Consider the following 18,144-nt stretch of genomic DNA (forward strand, 5'->3'; position numbering starts at 1 on the left):
TGGCTCCTGGCTTCGGATCAGCACAGTGCGCCGGCCGCAGTAGCCATTGGGGGGGGGTGAACCAACAGCAAAGGAAGACCTCTCTCTCTCTCTCTCTCTCTCTCTCTCTCTCTCTGCTTCTCCTTCTCTCTGTGTGCAAATCTGACCTTTTGGTGAGAAAGTGGAGAGAATGCTGGCTTTGGGAATGTAAATTAGCACAGCCACTATGGAGAACAGCAAGGAGATTCCTTTAAAAGCTGGGAACAGCCGGTGCCGCGGCTCACTAGGCTAATCCTCCGCCTTGCGGCGCCGGCACACCGGGTTCTAGTCCCAGTTGGGGCGCCAGATTCTGTCCCGGTTGCCCCTCTTCCAGGCCAGCTCTCTGCTGTGGCCAGGGAGTGCAGTCGAGGATGGCCCAAGTGCTTGGGCCCTGCACCCCATGGGAGACCAGGAAAAGCACCTGGCTCCTGCCTTCGGATCAGCGCGGTGTGACGGCTGCAGCGCGCCAGCCGCGGCGGCCATTGGAGGGTGAACCAACGGCAAAGGAAGACCTTTCTCTCTCTCTGTCTCTGTCACTGTCCACTTTGCCTGTCAAAAAAAAAAAAAAAAAAGTCACAAAGTTAAGACTATCCACACACCACACAATTCTATTAAATGATTTTCCAAACAAGGCAAACAGTTGTGCCACAAAGCACAGGGGTTGCCAGAGGCTGAGTTAGGAAGTGAGAATTATTACAAAGGGATGTGAGAAAGTTTAGGAATGATGGAAATACAAGGGTACTTCAAAAAGTTCATGGGGGATGAAATTGAAATGTGAGTTTATTTTGGTTCCAAAAATTTTAAGCTCCATGTACAGTTTTTTCTGCATTTCCATGAACTTTTTGAAGATTTTTTTTTGTCCAGGGCTTTAACCTGCTGTGCCACAGCGTCGCCTCAACCACTGCTTTTTTTTTTTTTTTTTTTTTTTTTTTTGACAGAGTTATAGTCAGTGAGAGAAACAGAGAGAAAGTTCTTCCTTCCATTGGTTCACCCCTCAAATGGCCGCTACAGCCGGAACTGTGCCAATCCGAAGCCAGGAGCCAGGCGCTTCCTCCTGGTCTCCCATGCGGGTGCAGGGCCCAAGTGCTTGGGCCATCCTCCACTGCCTTCCTGGGCCACAGCAGAGAGCTGGACTGGAAGAGGAGCAGTGGGACTAGAACTGGTGCCCATATGGGATGCTGGCACCGCAGGCAGAGGATTAACCAAGTGAGCCACAGCTCTGGCCCCTAAGATCTCTTAATTCAAATATCGTGTGTGCTGGTGGTTCAAATCTTACTAAGTTCTTCCTCTAAATGAATAATTTTATAACTCACTGGAGTTTATTTTAATAAATGCTTTCTGATTTTTATCTAAAATTTTTTTTATTTATTTGTAATGTAGTGAGAGGGAGAAAGAAAGAGGTCCAGCATTCTGGCAAAGCAGGTAAATGTACCACCTATGATGCCGGCATCCCATTCAGGTCCTGGCTACTCCACTTCCCATCCAGCTCACTAGGCCTGGAAAAAGCAGCAGAAGATGACCCGAGTCCTTGGACCCCTGCCACCCACACTGGAGAACTGTGTGAAGCTACAGGTACCTGGTTTCCGCCTGGCTCAACCCTGGCCTTTGGGGCCTTTTGAGCAGTTAACCAAAAGATGGAAGATCAATCTCTCTCTCTCTAGATTTTGACCTAAAACTATGGGGAATGTGGGATAGCATTTAGTTAATGCATACTTCAAGCTGCTCAAGTATAACCAAATCTATCTGCCATTGTGGTCAAGTGGGCAGAGGGCTGTTCAGCATGCAGCCTACAACAAACTCTACATAAAAGGCTCTGGTCCATGAATTTTATGGAATGCATTAAAGTATGAAACCCTGGTATTGAAGTGGAATAGAAGAGAGAGCTGGTGAGCGCTGTTTCTGTGGGAACTAGCAGCCAACACCGAGGCACATTTCCCCTTTCGTAATTTTCTCTACATCCATCTGCCAAGAAAAACTGAACAGCAGCAACACCAGCTGTTCTTGCTGCTTCCCAGATTGCAAGCCATGTTTCCCAAATTAGCATCTCACCAATGCTTCCCCATTGAGTTTATACAAGACAGGACCTAAATCAAGACGGGCTCTTTAACAACTAACAAGTTAGCCTGATCGAAAACTAAGGAGCAGATAGAAGCTGCCTGTGTGAAGGTCAAGCTACAGAGTCTGTGAGGAAATGAGTGCAAGCTCGATTCACAGACACCAGTAGGGAAGGGGGAGCAGGTGTTTAACACGTGGAAGCTGGACAGTAAGACTACAGTTCACTCCTTTCCCTCCCCATTTGAGAAAAGGAGCAAAATGAAGAGTACATAGCAGACCATTGTTAGAGACATCCATATGCTGAGTAACAGACTCAATGGACTCATTAGACAGATGCTTGAAAGTTATGGAAGAAACGAATTATGTCAACAGTATTATTGCCTTAAATACTAAGGTGACAATCATTTCCATCTTGCTAAAGAAAGTGCCTTCTAATCATATAATAAAAGGACTCTCATTTGCTCGGTTTTGAGAATCATGGCTCTCATTGCTCTAGTATCTGGGGCTAGACTGTTTTCCTCTCAGCACTGGCTGATCTAACAAGGCCAGCAGCTTCCAGGGTCATCTGCGTAAGACATAATGTGAAAGCCCTTTGAGTAGGAAATTTTCTTACGCCTGTATCTTTTCTCACTCTTCTTTTCCTTTCCCTACTTTCTTGTAATTTCCAGTTTCTCCTTTGGTAATCAGTTTGGGCTAACACAGAGCCAACTGAGATAATACCCATGGTGCTACAGTTGGCAATGCAATAGAGGAGCCTCCTCTCATTTGAAAAATGTGTCCCTCTCAGTGTTCCCTGAAACAATGCAGTTTGATCACAAAACAGAGTAGAAACAATAATGCATGGTCCTATGTCTTAGCAATTGGTGTTGGGAGGAGCAGAGGCAGAGGGAAGATAATTCATTCAATTTTAATCTTGAAATGAAAGTTTAAGGCACTCACTCACTGGTGCTCCCACAATATATTTCTGAGAGCTATTTGGGAAGATTCTTGTGTTTAGTGCAGCAGATTGAGCGACCACTTGCAGCGCTGGCAGCCACACGGGAGCACCAGTTCCAGTCCTGGCTGCTCTGTTTCCAATCCAGCTTCCGACTGATGCACCTGGGAAGGCAGTAGAAAATGGCCCAAGTGCTGCTGCCCTTGTCAGCCGTGTGGGAGATGAGGGTGGAATTTTTGGCTCCTGTCTTCAGCAAGGCCCAGATCTAGCTGTTGGGACCATTGGGGAAGTAAACCAGTGAATGAAATATTTTTTTCTCTCTCTCTCTTTCCCTCTCTCTCTCTCCCTTCTTCTCTCCCTTCCTCTCTCTCTCTGTAGCTCTGCCTTTCAAATAAATAAATATTTTCTGAAACAACTAGGGGCAGTACATCTTAGAATTTAGTCTATTCAATTTATATTCACTAAAGCAAACCATAAATATTTCAGCCTTATTCTGCACAGTGAATATTCCATTTGCCAATGTAAAGACAAATGAAAATTTCTTAACTTCATGTAAAAATAATCTAATGATGGTTGAGTATATTTTAATCAACACACATAAATCTCTTTTATGAAACAAAAAATTTAAATTCATATTTCAAATACATTTTCTGCATCCTTGTTTGTAAGGTAAACCATATAAATGACTCACTATAGGAGACAATGACTACTTCCTTAGCCAGCAAACCATGTGTGCATTGTCAAGGGACCTGCTCTTAGTTTTACTGCCAACAAGTTACTTGGGCTTATCTGCATTCTCAAAGTATAGCATGAATAATCCTGGTATTTATAATAACCTCTTAAAGAGCATTGATTTTCTTCTTTAAGAATCAAAAATAATCAACTTATTTAAGAGTTTCTAAAATTAATGCTAAAAATAAGCAGGAATATACATAAAGTGTTATTTTCCTGCCTCCCTAACAGCATTGATTTCATTTATTTTATACTATTTGCAATGATTTGACAGTTTCAAAGTGTTTATATATTCTACTGTTGTGGAAAATACTAAGCTATATTTGCAATTATTCATATCAGTACTAAATTTTGCTTAAGACATAGTATTCTGTAAATATTTTGAAAATTAACATTAAGGGCCGGCACCGCGGCTCACTTGGCTAACCCTCTGCCTGCGGCACCGGCACCCCAGGTTCTAGTCCCGGTTGGGGCGCCGGATTCTGTACTAGTTGCTCCTCTTCCAGTCCAGCTCTCTGCTGTGGCCCTGGAATGCAGTGGAAGATGGCCCAGGTGCTTGGGCCGTGCACCCGCATGGGAGACCAGGAGGAAGCGCCTGGCTCCTGGCTTCAGATCAGCGCAGTGCGCCAGCCGTGGCGGCCATTTGGGGGGTGAACCAATGGAAAGGAAAGAACTTTCTCTCTGTCTCTCTCTCTCTCTCTCTACTGTCTAACTCTGCCTGTCCAAAAAAAAAAAAAAAGAAAAAGAAAGAAAATTAACATAATTAACATTAAGAAAAGTTAAATCTCATAATAAAACTCAGGTTTCTGGTATCTAGATTATTGTTATAGCTAATGGAGTGAAACTGTTCAGAGACTGATCTGTAAGGTTACCATCATGAGAGGTTAAATCCTACTCTGTTGCATTCTGGTAACATAATCTTGAAGTTACTCAAACTAAGCATCAGTGTTCCCTTCTGTGAAAGGAAGGGAAGCAGAACCACAGCAAGCAGTAAGTGATACATGTGTGTACTTCTAAAAGTTTCTAAAAAATCAAATTAAAAAATCGGGGTTTTTTTTGGGTTCAAAAATGTGGAAATACATACATTTTTTCAGAATGAGCACTTTCCGTGAACTTTTGAAGACCTTTTATGTAGAGAGTTTAAGGAACACATGGCATAACAGAAGCATGCCAGCTGCTATCTACTTTGAACCAGTACTTATTGAGTGATTACTGCATACCTGGAATTGTTCTAGTTCTCTGAGTAACAGTAGTGAAGAGATTTTTAAAAGACTTCTTCTAAGCAGGTTACATTCTAATGGGAGATTTGACAATCAGCGATGTATAAAATATATGTATTCTGTTCATAAATCTTAGCACACAAAGGAGGGATAAGAAAGTCCAGAGGGCATGATGCAGGTTTAGATGGGATGGTGAGAGAAACATCACTGAAAAGATGACATGGGAACAATGTGAGAAAAGACAGGGAGAGAGAGAGACAGAGACAGAGACAGAGAGAGAGAAGAGAGAGAGCGAGCGAGCCAAGCATGAACTTTTCAGGAAGAGGAATGTCTTCCAGGCAGCAGAAACTCCAAGGACAAGGGTCCTGAGATACAAGTGGATTTGATCTGCTGCAAGCAGAACCAGAGCAGTGCGCCCAGTGAGTGAGCAAATGTACACGCAACACCAGCATACAAGAGGCGAGGTGGGCAAGAGAATGCTGGGGGTACCAGCAGTGGACACAGGGCAGTGTGACTGACACCAACTCAGTGACACACTCTGAGAGTTGGGAGGAGAGGCGGGAGGGTTTTGAAACTAACAGTGACATGATATGACCCGATCCATTATTTGCATAAAACCTGTAGCTAATATAGATACAAATGTTCTCCAGTCATCGTCCACAACTAAGCTGTCTCCTCCCATTAGACAAACAGTTCTCTTAAGCCTGTTCTAAAACTTTCAGGGCGAACTTTAGAGACCTCTCCAGCTCCGGTGACATACACACTTTAGCAGCAAATCCCACCCCACCCCACCCCGCTCATATACAAATCAGACTTTGGACCAGGAATTTCATTTGTAAACACAACATGCAAACTGTTGGATTGTGAAATATAAACATACTTTCCTGCACTTAAATCTCAAAGTGTGAAAGGACTCAGAGAAAATGTTCCCTTCACTCTGGAGGCGTTCGGCTGCTTTTGTAGCATTTTTATTGGTAGCGTCTACAGCTAAGTGATACCTCAATGTCCCTGTGCCTCCAGCTGACGGGCAGTAAATATCCAAGAGCAGGATGAGAGCATCGGCCGCTGTGGTGTTCCTGAAGGAAGCCAGCACCACAACAGGTCGGTGTCCCTCCGTCTCTCATATGAGCTAAAGTGTCAGGGAAGAGGCGGATTCAGACAATCAACCAACGGCTTGCGTTGCTTTCATGACGATCCTGCAGAGCATTTAAATTTTCAGCAGAGAGTTTCTGCCCTTTTAAAACCAGCTGTACACCAGCCACTCGCCATCCTGCAGGAGGCAGCCGGCTGAGAGAATTCCACTTCCCTCTGAAGACCAGTCAGAAGCGCTGGGAAAGGCAAGCACTTCAAAGTCACACGGGGGTCTGGTGAATGTTCCCCTCACTTCTGGAAGCCTTGCCCTGCTCCTGCTCCGAGATAAGGGGGAACTGCGATACTCCGAACACTTGCCGAGTCCCAGCTCTGCTCTCACCTGCTTTTCTGTTTCACCCAGAAACTCGAGACAATCAGGAAGCATGCTTCTTGCACAGACACAACTAACAACTGGCTGGGAAAACAAAACATCAGAAATCTTTGCTATTGTGATTTGGGGCCTGGAATACACACGCCAAACAGCTGCGGTGCCAAAGAATTTGACTTCCAGGGTCTTGAAAGTCTTACCGTGCTTTTGACTGCCAACTGTGTAATTGTCTGGCAAGACTGGATTCCAAATTGTGTGTTCTCTGTAACAGAGAATTCATTTCTCTATTCCCTTTACCGTTTCTAGAAAATATTTCCTTTTTCTAGCATGAGATGATCCAAAACTGACAGTTGCCTCTGAGAAGGTCTCATCAATAATGAGAAATGTTTATCGGACTGGATCAAGATTGTCTCGGGCTAAGGAGAGAAACCTTAGGAGCCCAGTTGGCCTTTTTTGTTCCACCGAACAAACATAACTCGTTTCATGTCATCTCAAATCATATGCCATAGGCAACTATATATGTAGATTCCCTTTCCTGAGACATTCAAAAAGGAAGATCATATTTTTTTTTCTTTTTTGATGTATAAAGGGGGTGTATTTCATGTATTTCATATATAAAGTTTTAAGAGCATAATGATACTTCCCACCCTACCCTCTATCACTCCTTCACTCCCTCACTCCCATCCTCCCTTCTCCTTCTTTTCTTATTTTTCTTTCAATTTTTACAATGACATACTTTCAATTTTCTTTATAATCATACACTTAACCCTGCACTACAAAAAGAACTCAACAAATAGTAAATAGTAAAACCACTGAGGAAGATATTCTTCTGCTACTAATTCATTAGTTGAGGAGATATGTTTGTCTGCTCAATCCAATCCACTAAGAATACATAATTGATTTTAAGTTAGTGGTATACTCAATAAAGACAAATCTTCATCTTCAAGAATAACTGTAAAGTTAGAAACATGCCAGGGGATTCCAATTCAATCCCATCAAGGTGGCATGTACCAATGCCATCTCACTAGTCCAAATGATCAATTTCAGTTCACAATTTATCATAATGATAGTCCTGGTCGGGGCGCCGGATTCTGTCCCGGTTGCCCCTCTTCCAGGCCAGCTCTCTGCTGTGGCCAGGGAGTGCAGTGGAGGATGGCCCGAGTGCTTGGGCCCTGCACCCCATGGGAGACCAGGAGAAGTACCTGGCTCCTGCCATTGGATCAGCGCGGTGCGCGGGCGGCAGCGCGCTGGCCACGGCGGCCATTGGAGGGTGAACCAACGGCAAAGGAAGACCTTTCTCTCTGTCTCTCTCTCTCACTGTCCACTCTGCCTGTCAAAAAAAAAAAGAGTCAAAGGGATCACATAAACAAGACTAGTGTATGCTAATACTAACTGATAGAATTAAGAAGGAGAGAACAATCCAACATGGGAAGTGGGAGACACAGCAGACTCATAGAATGGCAGATGTTCTAAACAGCACTCTGGCCTCAGAATCAGCCCTTAAGGCATTTGGATCTGGCTGGAGAGCCCGTGAGAGTATTTTAGGCATGGAAAGCCAAGACACTCTGGCCAAAAAAAAGAAGAAGAAAAAAAAAAGACCTACATGACCTACATGAAAGATCTCTGCGAGTGAGATCCCAGTTGGAAGAATGAGCCATCAAAGAAGGAGGTACCTTTCTCTGAAGGGAGGAGAGAACTTCCACATTGACTATGATCTTGTAAATAAGATCAGAGTCAGCGAACTCAAAAGGCTTCCATAGCCTTGGCAACTCATGACAAGAGCCTAGGGTGACTACCGATGCCATAAACGAGAGTGTCAACAAAAGTCAACCACAGGAGTCACTGTGCACTTACTCCCCATGTAGGATCTCTGTCCTTAATGTGTTGTACAATGTGAATTAATGCTATAACTAATACTCAAACAGTATTTTACACATTGTGTTTCTGTGTGGGTGCAAACTGTTGAAATCTTTACTCAATTTATACTAAATTGATCTTCTGTATATAAGGATAATTGAAAATGAATCTTGATGCAAATGGAGTGGGAGAGGGAGCAGGAAATGGGAGGGTTGCGGGTGGGAGGGCAGTTATGGGGGGAAGCCATTGTAATCCATAAACTGTATTTTGGAAATTTATATTTATTAAATAAAAGTTTAAAAAAATCAAATGAAGACACACATGCTTTTAAACAGTTTTTACTTTTATAAGTTGTCAATGTCATAAGCAAAGCAGTTTTCTTTCAAAATTGTCTGTTCTCTATCTTTAGACTCCATGCCAAATCTCCTTCCCACACTTATCAAGCCAACTAAGTGTTACACAGCCCACATTCTTCCACATTTAAATTATTTGGGTTTGACTGTCAGACACATGAATTGTTAGTCAAAATAGTTATATCTCCTCTCTAAATTGTGTGTCACCTGGCATTTCTCCATCATCACCACTCTGCCTCTCTTTATCAGACAAAGGATCCTACCTCTTTTTTTCCCTCGTTTTGTTGATTTAGACTCCTCAGAGACAAAAAAAAAAAAAAAAAAAAAAAAAAACACCACGTCATTTTAATATGATCGTGTTAACAGAGGGACAATTTGATATGACTTATTATTAGAGTATATTGACTGAAATAGTAAGGATGATATGATGTGTCTTTCTAAAAATGTGTAGCCATCTTATGAGCTCAAAAGTGGCATGTGTCCTCCTTGAGCTTGGTGTCATCCATGGGTCACTCTGTATCTTCATTCATTCATTACCATATTTTTACTGTAATATTCAACTTATTAACAGTCCATATTCCACCGAAGACCATAACCTCCTTCCCCTCCTAATTAGCCAAAATGGCAACTTTCACTATTAAACAGATTTCTCCACTTTGGGAAAGAATGTGCACAATCAGTCATAGACAAAATAATTGTGAATCTGCCTTGTTTTAAAATAAAGTTGCTCAATATCTTCTTGAGAAATTTAAAATAAATAATTACATATAAAATAACTTTGAAACCTCAAAAGATTTCCAAAGTCACTTAACCTAAAATGCTAATTTTAATTTTATCTACCTGCCATTTTTTAGAAATCCATGCAGGGATTCAATTAGTCAAGCTTCTCAGTTTAGGACATTATCCAGTTGTCCATGAAAAATTGATCACGCCGGCACCGCAGCTCACTAGGCTAATCCTCTCCTTGCGGCGCCGGCACACCAGGTTCTAGTCCCGGTCGGGGCGCCAGAGTCTGTCCCAGTTACCCTCTTCCAGGCCAGCTCTCTGCTGTGGCCAGGGAGTGCAGTGGAGGATGGCCCAAGTGCTTGGGCCCTGCACCCCATGGGAGACCAGGAGAAGTACCTGGCTCCTGCCTTCGGATCAGCGCGTTGCGCCGGCTGCAGCATGCCGGCCGCGGCGGCCATTGGAGGGTGAACCAACGGCAAAGGAAGATCTTTCTCTCTGTCTCTCTCTCTCACTGTCCACTCTGCCTGTCAAAAATTTAAAAAAAAAAAAAGAAAAAAAAAAAGAAAAAGAAAAATTGATCATATGATTTTATTCTTCCCTTCGTTATTTTTTTTATTTTATTTATTCAAAATACAGTGAGAGAGAGAGAGATAGGAGCAAGAGATCTTAAATGTGTTAGTTCACTCCCTAAATGGCTGCAATGCCCAGTGCTGAGCTTAAGTGAAGCCAGGAGCCAGGACCTCCATCATGGTCCTCCACAGGAGTTATGGAAGCCTAAGTATTTGGCTCATCCTTCCCTGCCATCCAGACATATAAACAGGAAGATGGATTGAAAGTAGAGAGGTTGCAGCTCCAACTGGCACTCCAATACAGCATGCTGCTGCACTGAGTAGTGGCTTAACTTGCTGCAGACACCACAACACTAGCACCCCTTTCATTCTTGATCAGACTGAGGGGAGCCGCAACGTGTATTTCAGTAGCCCAGTGTTAGAAGCAGCAAAGCTCCTGCAACCCCTAAGTTCAAAAAGATAAGTGCAGGGAACAGTTGTTAAGAACTCACTACAAGGAAACTACACAGAGTCTGTGCCTGGAGAGGAGCAGGGACTGGAGGAGAAGAACATAGGCAGCTCAAGCTGCTCACTCAGGTCTCGGAGCTGTATTGATTTTCCTTTATTCTTTTGCTTTCCTTCAGACTAGATCATCTCAACTGCCCTATCCTGAAGTTTGCTGATTGTTTCTGCTGCCAGCTCGAATCTATTGTTGAGCCCACCTGTGAATTTTCATTTGCATTGTTGTAGATTTCAATTCTAGAATTTTTACTTATCTCTTTATTTATCACTTGATTGAGTGATTGATTTTAAAGGCAGAGAACTCCAAATGCCCACAGCAGTCAGGTGTGGACTGAGCCCAAGTCAGGAGCTAAGAGCTCAATCCAGATGTCCCCTGTGGGTGGCAGGGAGCCAATTACATGAGTAATGACTTAACCACTTCCAAGGGTCTTCGTTAGGAGGAACCTGAACTTGGGAATGGAGCTGAGACCAAAACCCAGGCACTCTGATGTGGGACACGATGGCATCTCAATCACAGTCAATTGCAAGTCAAATGCTCACCTCATATTTGTCCTTTGGTTTGATCATTTCTGCTTCTTGATTGATGTTCTCTATTGCATGAGATATTCTTACACATTTCTTTAGTTCTTTAGATGTGGTTCCCTTAACTTCTTGGAACATATCACAGTTGACATAAAATGTTTTATATTAATGCCAGTTTATGAGCTTCCTCATGGACAGTCTACAGTGTGTTTTCTCTGAGACTCTACCCTGTTTGTTTATGGGCTACACTTTCTTGTTTCTCCCATGTCTTGGGATACTTTGTTGTAATCTAGACACTTTATATATTAAATAATATAAAGTGGTTTTTGGATCCCCTTCACTCCTCTGGATTGAACTGTTGCTGTTTGTTGTTGATACTCTTTGTTTGCTGAACTAATTTTCTAATGTATATTTTTGTCACGAATAGCCACTGAAATTTAAATGCTTTGCGGCAATAAATCTTCTACCTTTCACCCAGAAGCACTGTGCATATGTTGTAGAACACTTTCTAAAATCTGACTGGCAGCTTGAAATTCTGCTTTAACCTTGAATTCCTGCTCATACAGATCTTCAATTCAAGGTCTGTCAAAGACAAGAAATCAAAATTTTCTTTCTTGGGCATTCACACAGCATTGCACATGTGTACAAGCCTTCTATATTTTCCAGATTACTTTAAAAACTTTCCATAGCCCTCTGCAGCCATCTCATTCCCCAGTGTTTCATTTTAAATAGTTGGATCGAGCTTCTTGTTGGTCCCCGCTGAAATCACCAACTCCAGCAGCTTTAATTCATATATTACCATTGCTTGTTTTCACAAATGCCTCAGGGAGAAGCGCGTTCACAGGGACAGTTCTGAACAGATAAAAGACAAGTTCTGCAAGTGAGGATTACCTGGGAGCTGCCCCACAGATCCCATAATGACATTTCTCTGGAACTCTACCCTGTTTGTTTATGGGCCACACTTTCTTGTTTCTCCCATGTCTTGGGATATTTTGCTGTAATCTAGACACTTTATATATTAAGTAATATAAAGTGGTTTTTTGGATCCCCTTCACTCCCCTGAATTGAATGAAGTTTTTTGTTTGGTTGGATGGTTTTTTTGTTTGTTTGTTTGTTTGTATTTTTTTAAGGAAGCTTCAAATTTCATCTGCTCCCTCCACTCAATGCTAACTTTGTCCTTAGTGTGCTGTACATTGAGATTTAATGCTATAACTAGTACTCAAACAGTATTTTTCACTTTATGTTTCTGTGTGGGAGCAAACTGTTGAAATCTTTACTTAATGTATGCTAAACTGATCTTCTGTATATAAAGAGAATCGAAAATGAATCTAGATGTGAATGGAAGGGGAGAGGGAGTGGGACAGGGGAGGGTTGTGGGTGGGAGGGACATTATGGGGGGAAGCCATTGTAACCCATAAGCTGTACTTTGGAAATTTATATTCATTAAATAAAAGTTAAAAAAAAAAAGAAAGAAAACTGGTTTTCATGATGACTAACATTGTGAAACTGTTGGTTTACAAAGCTACTACAGTGCTGAGAAGAAAGAAAAGGAATACAAGCTAAATGCAATTTTCAAAACTTGATTTGAATTCTTTCTACAGTGTTATTGCTTTTATGAAACCAAGCTCCTATCTCTGATGCCTTTGATCTAGACTTTACCAAGTCCCAGTTGCTCTCCCTTAGCCTGCAGTTCCTCTGTCTTCACTTTGATTCAACTCCTTACTAGAGATTAATTTACTAAATTAAGAGAATGATGTAAAGGTCCCATAAGACCCCAGGCAACAAGACTTAGAATTCAATTATCACCTCTATTGTTAACACCCTATTGCTAGACTCTATTTTGAGGCATTTCAGATGAACCCTATGCCCTGATCAAATAAAGTAATAACCAATCTACCTGTAAACCCCAGACAGACCAGAGCCCACTGCCATCACAGTATCTTTAGAAGAACATGCTTGCTTTTTGTATCACTCACCAATCAAAGGAAGACCACAAGCACGGTGTGTGCCTACCAGGGACCCACACACAAGATGATTACACACTGCTCAAACCTAACATTAATCAATAAAAATGACTTGGGAGTCCTGGAATCTTTACTCCCCCAGGATGCATAGGAATTAAATTTTAGCTGCCTGAGTACTTGCTCTATGCATTGCAAACACTTTATTTCACCATCCTAGCGTCAGAAACTGGCTTGCTGTGTGGTGGGTGAGTGGACCCAGGTTTGAGCATTCTGTAACATTATGGATGAGATGCTTCTCAGAAATCCTTATTCTGCAAATGATGCTGCCATTTATCAATTTTTAACTTTGAAACATTTTAAAGTCCTCCACCCTCCTGTTATTTTTCTAAAGTAGATATTTGGAAATAAAAATAATCTCAATTTGTGGTAAATGTTTTTTCTTTGTGCTCCCATAGATCAATTGTTAATGCTCTCCATCCTACATTGTGAACCATGAATCTGATCTCCATGGACAATCTTCAATGGCCTTTCCAATCCTATGGTTTCCAGGTATGATTGAAGAAACCTCATGAGAAAGAGGGCAGGAGTAAAGGGAGATGAAGGGGACAGGTATTCCCTTAGCTGTCTTCCTTCCAGACCATAACTTGGTAGTGGTTTCATTCCTCTACGAGACCACAGTTGCAGCTTGAATATCTTCTGATACCCTTCTGCCAACACCTTCAGGTCTATAGGTGATAGAGGTTGTACATATGCAATTGCTAGCCCTAAGGTTTCATCAGTTTTTATCCCTTAACTATAAGGGTGGGAAAATCTCCACTTCCATACTTAATATTTCACTGGACCTGAAAATTAAATTTGCATAATATAGATTCACAGGAATAAAAACTATGATACAAGTTTTACATATCACAGAAGAGCTCATAAAAATGGAGACACAAAGAATCAGTAAGAGTCCATTACTTATACAGATGATGCTCACCACCATGATGTGGTCACAAAATGATTAACCTATCCTAAATTGAAACAGCATAATTCAAATACATTAAATATGCCCAATCAACTGAACTCCACAGCTTAGCAACACAACAAACACAGTGTAGAGCATTGGTTGTTTTCCCTCATGGCTGTGAGGCTGCCCTGCCTAGCAGCATTGCTCACTCAAGTAGCCAACATTGCTTAAGAGTATCAGACTACGTACAGCTAACTCAGGAAGAGATCAAATTACAAAGTAGTGTTTCCATTAAATGCATATTACTTTCATACCATCATAAAGTCAAAAAATCCTAAAATGAATTCTCCTATGAAAGGATCAGTATCTATACTGAAATATACAAGAGTAAACTATGAAAATATGAGTAACAATAGGGGAGCTAAGAACTATTCTAAAAAGTTCTATAAAGAATTCTTCCCATCGGGACTTTATGTACTTGAAGTTAAGAACATTGTCTTTCCTTCCAGATTAGGAGTTTAGATTGTCTTTCACATGGGAATTTCATCTTCCACATTTAAGAAATATTATAAGGTAAAGGTAAAAGTATTTTTGGACCTGCTGTTTTTCAAGTAGCTTTAACTTCAATATTTAATAAGACAAAATAACATATTTTAGCTACTTCAGCTCTATTCAGACCTTGCAAATGATTCCTCCATTTAAATGCCCATTCAGTGAGACCTTGGTAGAGTTAAAAGTGTTTGATTTCTGGGATTTTTTTAATAAATTAATTTATTTTTAAGGAATACAAATTTTATAGGTACAACATTAGAAATATAGTTATTCTTCCCACCATACCTGCCTGCCCACTCATATTCCCACTCCTCCTCCATTTCCCCCTCCTAGTCCCATTCTCATTAAGATTCATTTTCAATTAACTTTGGACACAGAAGAGCAACTCCATAGTTAGTAAGGTTTTCAACAATTTGCATGCACACACAAACACACAAAAAAAAACTGAGAAATAGTTTTACAGTTAACTCTCATAATACACCTCACTGAGGATAGAAGTCCTGCATGGGGAGTTAGTGCACAGTGACACTTGCTGTTAATTTAACAATTAAAAGTCTAATGTATGATGTCAGTGACCACCCAAGGCTCTTGACATGAGCTACCTAGGCTATGGAAGCCTTTTGAATCCACAAACTCCATCAGTATTTAGAAAAGGCCATAAGCAAAGTGGAAATTCTCTCCTCCCTTTAGAGAAAAGTACATCTTCCTTTGATGGTCACTTCATTCCACTGGGATCTCACTCACAGAGATCCTTCAAGTAGAACATTTTTTCCACAGTGTCTTGGCTTTCCATGCCTGAAATACTCTCACAGGCTTTTCATCCAGACCAGGAATCCTTAAGGGCTGATTCTGAGGTCAGGGTGTTACTTTAAGCAACTGTAATTCTATGAGTATGCTTTGTGGACTGCTTAGCATGTTGGAAAAGTCACTCCTTTTTAATTCTATATTTTATTATTACCAGACACTTAGTCCTCTTTAAATGGTCACTTTAACACTAAATATGAACACTTTAACACTTAACATGGCATTTTCATTTGTTGTTGTTTTATAAGATTGTTTTAGCTATTTGAGGTCTCCCATGTTTCTAAATGAATCAGCATCATTTTTGAGAACTGAGAAGAATATCTTTGGTAATTTTATTGGTATTGCATTGAATCTGTAAATTGTTTTCAGAAGAATGTACATTTTGATGATGTTAATTCTCATAATCCGTGAACATGCAAAGTTTTTTAATTTTTTTGTATCTTCTGTTTCTTTCTTTAATGTTTTGTCATCTTCATTGTACAAATCTTTAACATCCTTGGTTAAATTTATTCCATGGAATTTTTATTTTTTATAACTATTGTGAATGGGAATGAATTTAAAAGCTCAATCTCAGCCTTGGCATCACCTGTGTATATAAAGGCTATTGATTTTTATGCTCATTTTGTATCCTGCTATTTTACCAAAATCTTCTATGAATTCCAATAGTCTTTTGGTGGAATCTTTTGGATCCCCTGTATATAGAATCATGTTATCTGCAAATAGGGATAGTTTGACTTCTTCCTTTGAGTTGTTTTTTGAATACTTTTTCTTAGAGTTTTTTTCTTGTCTAATGGTTCTAGCTAAATCTTCCAGGACTATATTGAATAGCAATGGTGAAAGTGGGCATCCTTGTGTGGTACCAGATTTCAGAAGGAATGCTTACAACTTTTCCCCATTCAATAGGATGCTGGCTGTGGGCTGTCAAAAATTGTCTTATTTGTGTTGAGGAATATTCTTTCTATACCTAATTAGCTTAGAGTTTTCATCATGAAATGTTGTTGTATTTTGTCACATGCTTTCTCGGCATCTATTCAGATAATCATGTTTTTTTTTTCTGTAGTTCATTAATGCAATGTATCACATTGATTGATTTGTGAATATTGAACCATCTTAGCATACAAGGGATAAATCCCACTTGATCTGGGTGGATGATCTTTCTGATGTGTTGTTGGATTCAATTGGTCAGAATTTTGTTGAGAATTTTTACTTCTATATTCATCAGAGAAATTGATCTGTAATTCTCTTTCTCTGTTGCATCTTTTTTAGGTTTAGGAATTAAGGTGATGCTGGCTTCGTAGAAAGAATTTCAGAGGATTCCCTCTCTTTCAATTGTTTTGAATAATTTGAGAAGAATTAGAGTTAGTTATTTTTTTTTCAGTATTTTATGCATTTGCTTCTGATTACTTCTATGTAATCTTTCTTTTTTTCTTTTCCTAGGTCTATGCAATCTTTCTTATAAACAATTTTTCAATTACATCTTTGCATTTCTTCAAACTCATCATCTTCACAATCACGTATTGAAGTGTTGTGTTTTTCCGGGAGGTGTCAGGTTGTATTATTTATTCTTATTTCTTGAATTGATGTGCTTGTGATTCTGCATTTGTAGAGATACTCATTGGTTTCTTTGTTTTTCCAATGTGATGGCTTTTATCTTTGTACTATGCATCTGTAGATAAGTGGAAGTCTGCTTTCAGTGAATATCTAGAAGTTTGTGGTATTTGTGGCCAGGTAACTGTTCAGTTCTCCACTGTTTGGCATGGTAAATGCCTTCTCTCTTTTTTTTTTTTTTATTAGAAGGGAGGTTTATTCTCCTCAAAGGAGACCAGTGCCTGAGCGCTAGCCTCAATGGGTAAAATATTTATCCACTCAACCCCAAAGACCACACAAAGGATCTGTTCAGTCTTCAGTGTAAGCTCAGATTCCCCAGGATTTCCCTGTCCCTCACCAGGTAACCAGGAAGCTCTGAGCATGTGGAGTCTCCCACAGTGGCTGCCCAACATCCCAGCAACACCATGAGTCCTCACGCACAGCCTCAGTTTTTTTCACAGTCCCAGCACACAAACCCTCCACAGTCAGGAGCACCCAGATTCCTGTTAGTTAGTTCTTCTCACCAGAGTTAGGATTCTCCACTCAGCTGCTTGCTGTGCACAGACATGAACTGGCATAGCTGTTAACGTATGTCCAAAATGGCTCCCACTTTATTGGATTATTACAACACACCACTGTAAGGTGATCATGGAGAGAGAAACGTGTCTCTCCAATTTTTTTATCTCCTCTATTTTGACAGGTACACTATCCCCCACAGGGCTCCAAGCCAGGTTCCCTCTTCCTGCAGCTTCATCACCAGTAGCTTGGGCTGCTGCAGTCTGATTCACTTCACCCTCCAACACTGGTGCCTAGGTTCTCAGCTACTGGGATCATGAGTTGTGGGTATCCATGCCATCCATGTAGGTCCACTGTGTCCCTCTAATTTGCATAGAATTTCCTCTGCATTTTCTAACTCTTCCCTGAGACTGCAAACTCTCCACTTTTTTTAAACTATCATCTAGACTAGAGCAGTAAGCACCCTCCCTACTCAGCCATCTTAAGCTCTCGCTTTAGGATTCTTTATGAAAATCCTTTCCCAATCTAAAGTCAAAGATTTATTTTTTTTATTTTTTATTTTGGCTAGGCAGAGTGGACAGTGAGAGAGAGACAGAGATAAAGGTCTTCCTTTTGCCGTTGGTTCACCCTCCAATGGCCACCGTGGCCGGTGCCCGGCGCTGATCCGATGGCAGGAGCCAGGTGCTTCTCCTGGTCTCCCATGGGGTGCAGGGCCCTAGGACCTGGGCCATCCTCCACTGTACTCCCTGGCCACAGCACAGAGCTGGCCTGGAAGAGGGGCAACCGGGACAGACTCCGGCACCCTGACCGGGACTAGAACTCGGTG

General features: G+C 41.1%; 1 long non-coding RNA gene across 1 annotated transcript in view; it reads left to right on the plus strand.

The window, feature by feature from the left end:
• LOC127482962 (uncharacterized) overlaps positions 1 to 18,144 on the plus strand; it is a 71,015-nt gene that overhangs the window by 12,417 nt on the left and 40,454 nt on the right. Inside the window, exon 2 of the long non-coding RNA XR_007908930.2 lies at positions 13,366 to 13,459. This is a non-coding gene — a long non-coding RNA (uncharacterized lncRNA). The remainder of the gene's footprint in view (positions 1 to 13,365; positions 13,460 to 18,144) is intronic.

This window comes from Oryctolagus cuniculus, chromosome 4, assembly GCF_964237555.1.
Source record: "Oryctolagus cuniculus chromosome 4, mOryCun1.1, whole genome shotgun sequence".
NCBI classification, from domain to species: domain Eukaryota; kingdom Metazoa; phylum Chordata; class Mammalia; order Lagomorpha; family Leporidae; genus Oryctolagus; species Oryctolagus cuniculus.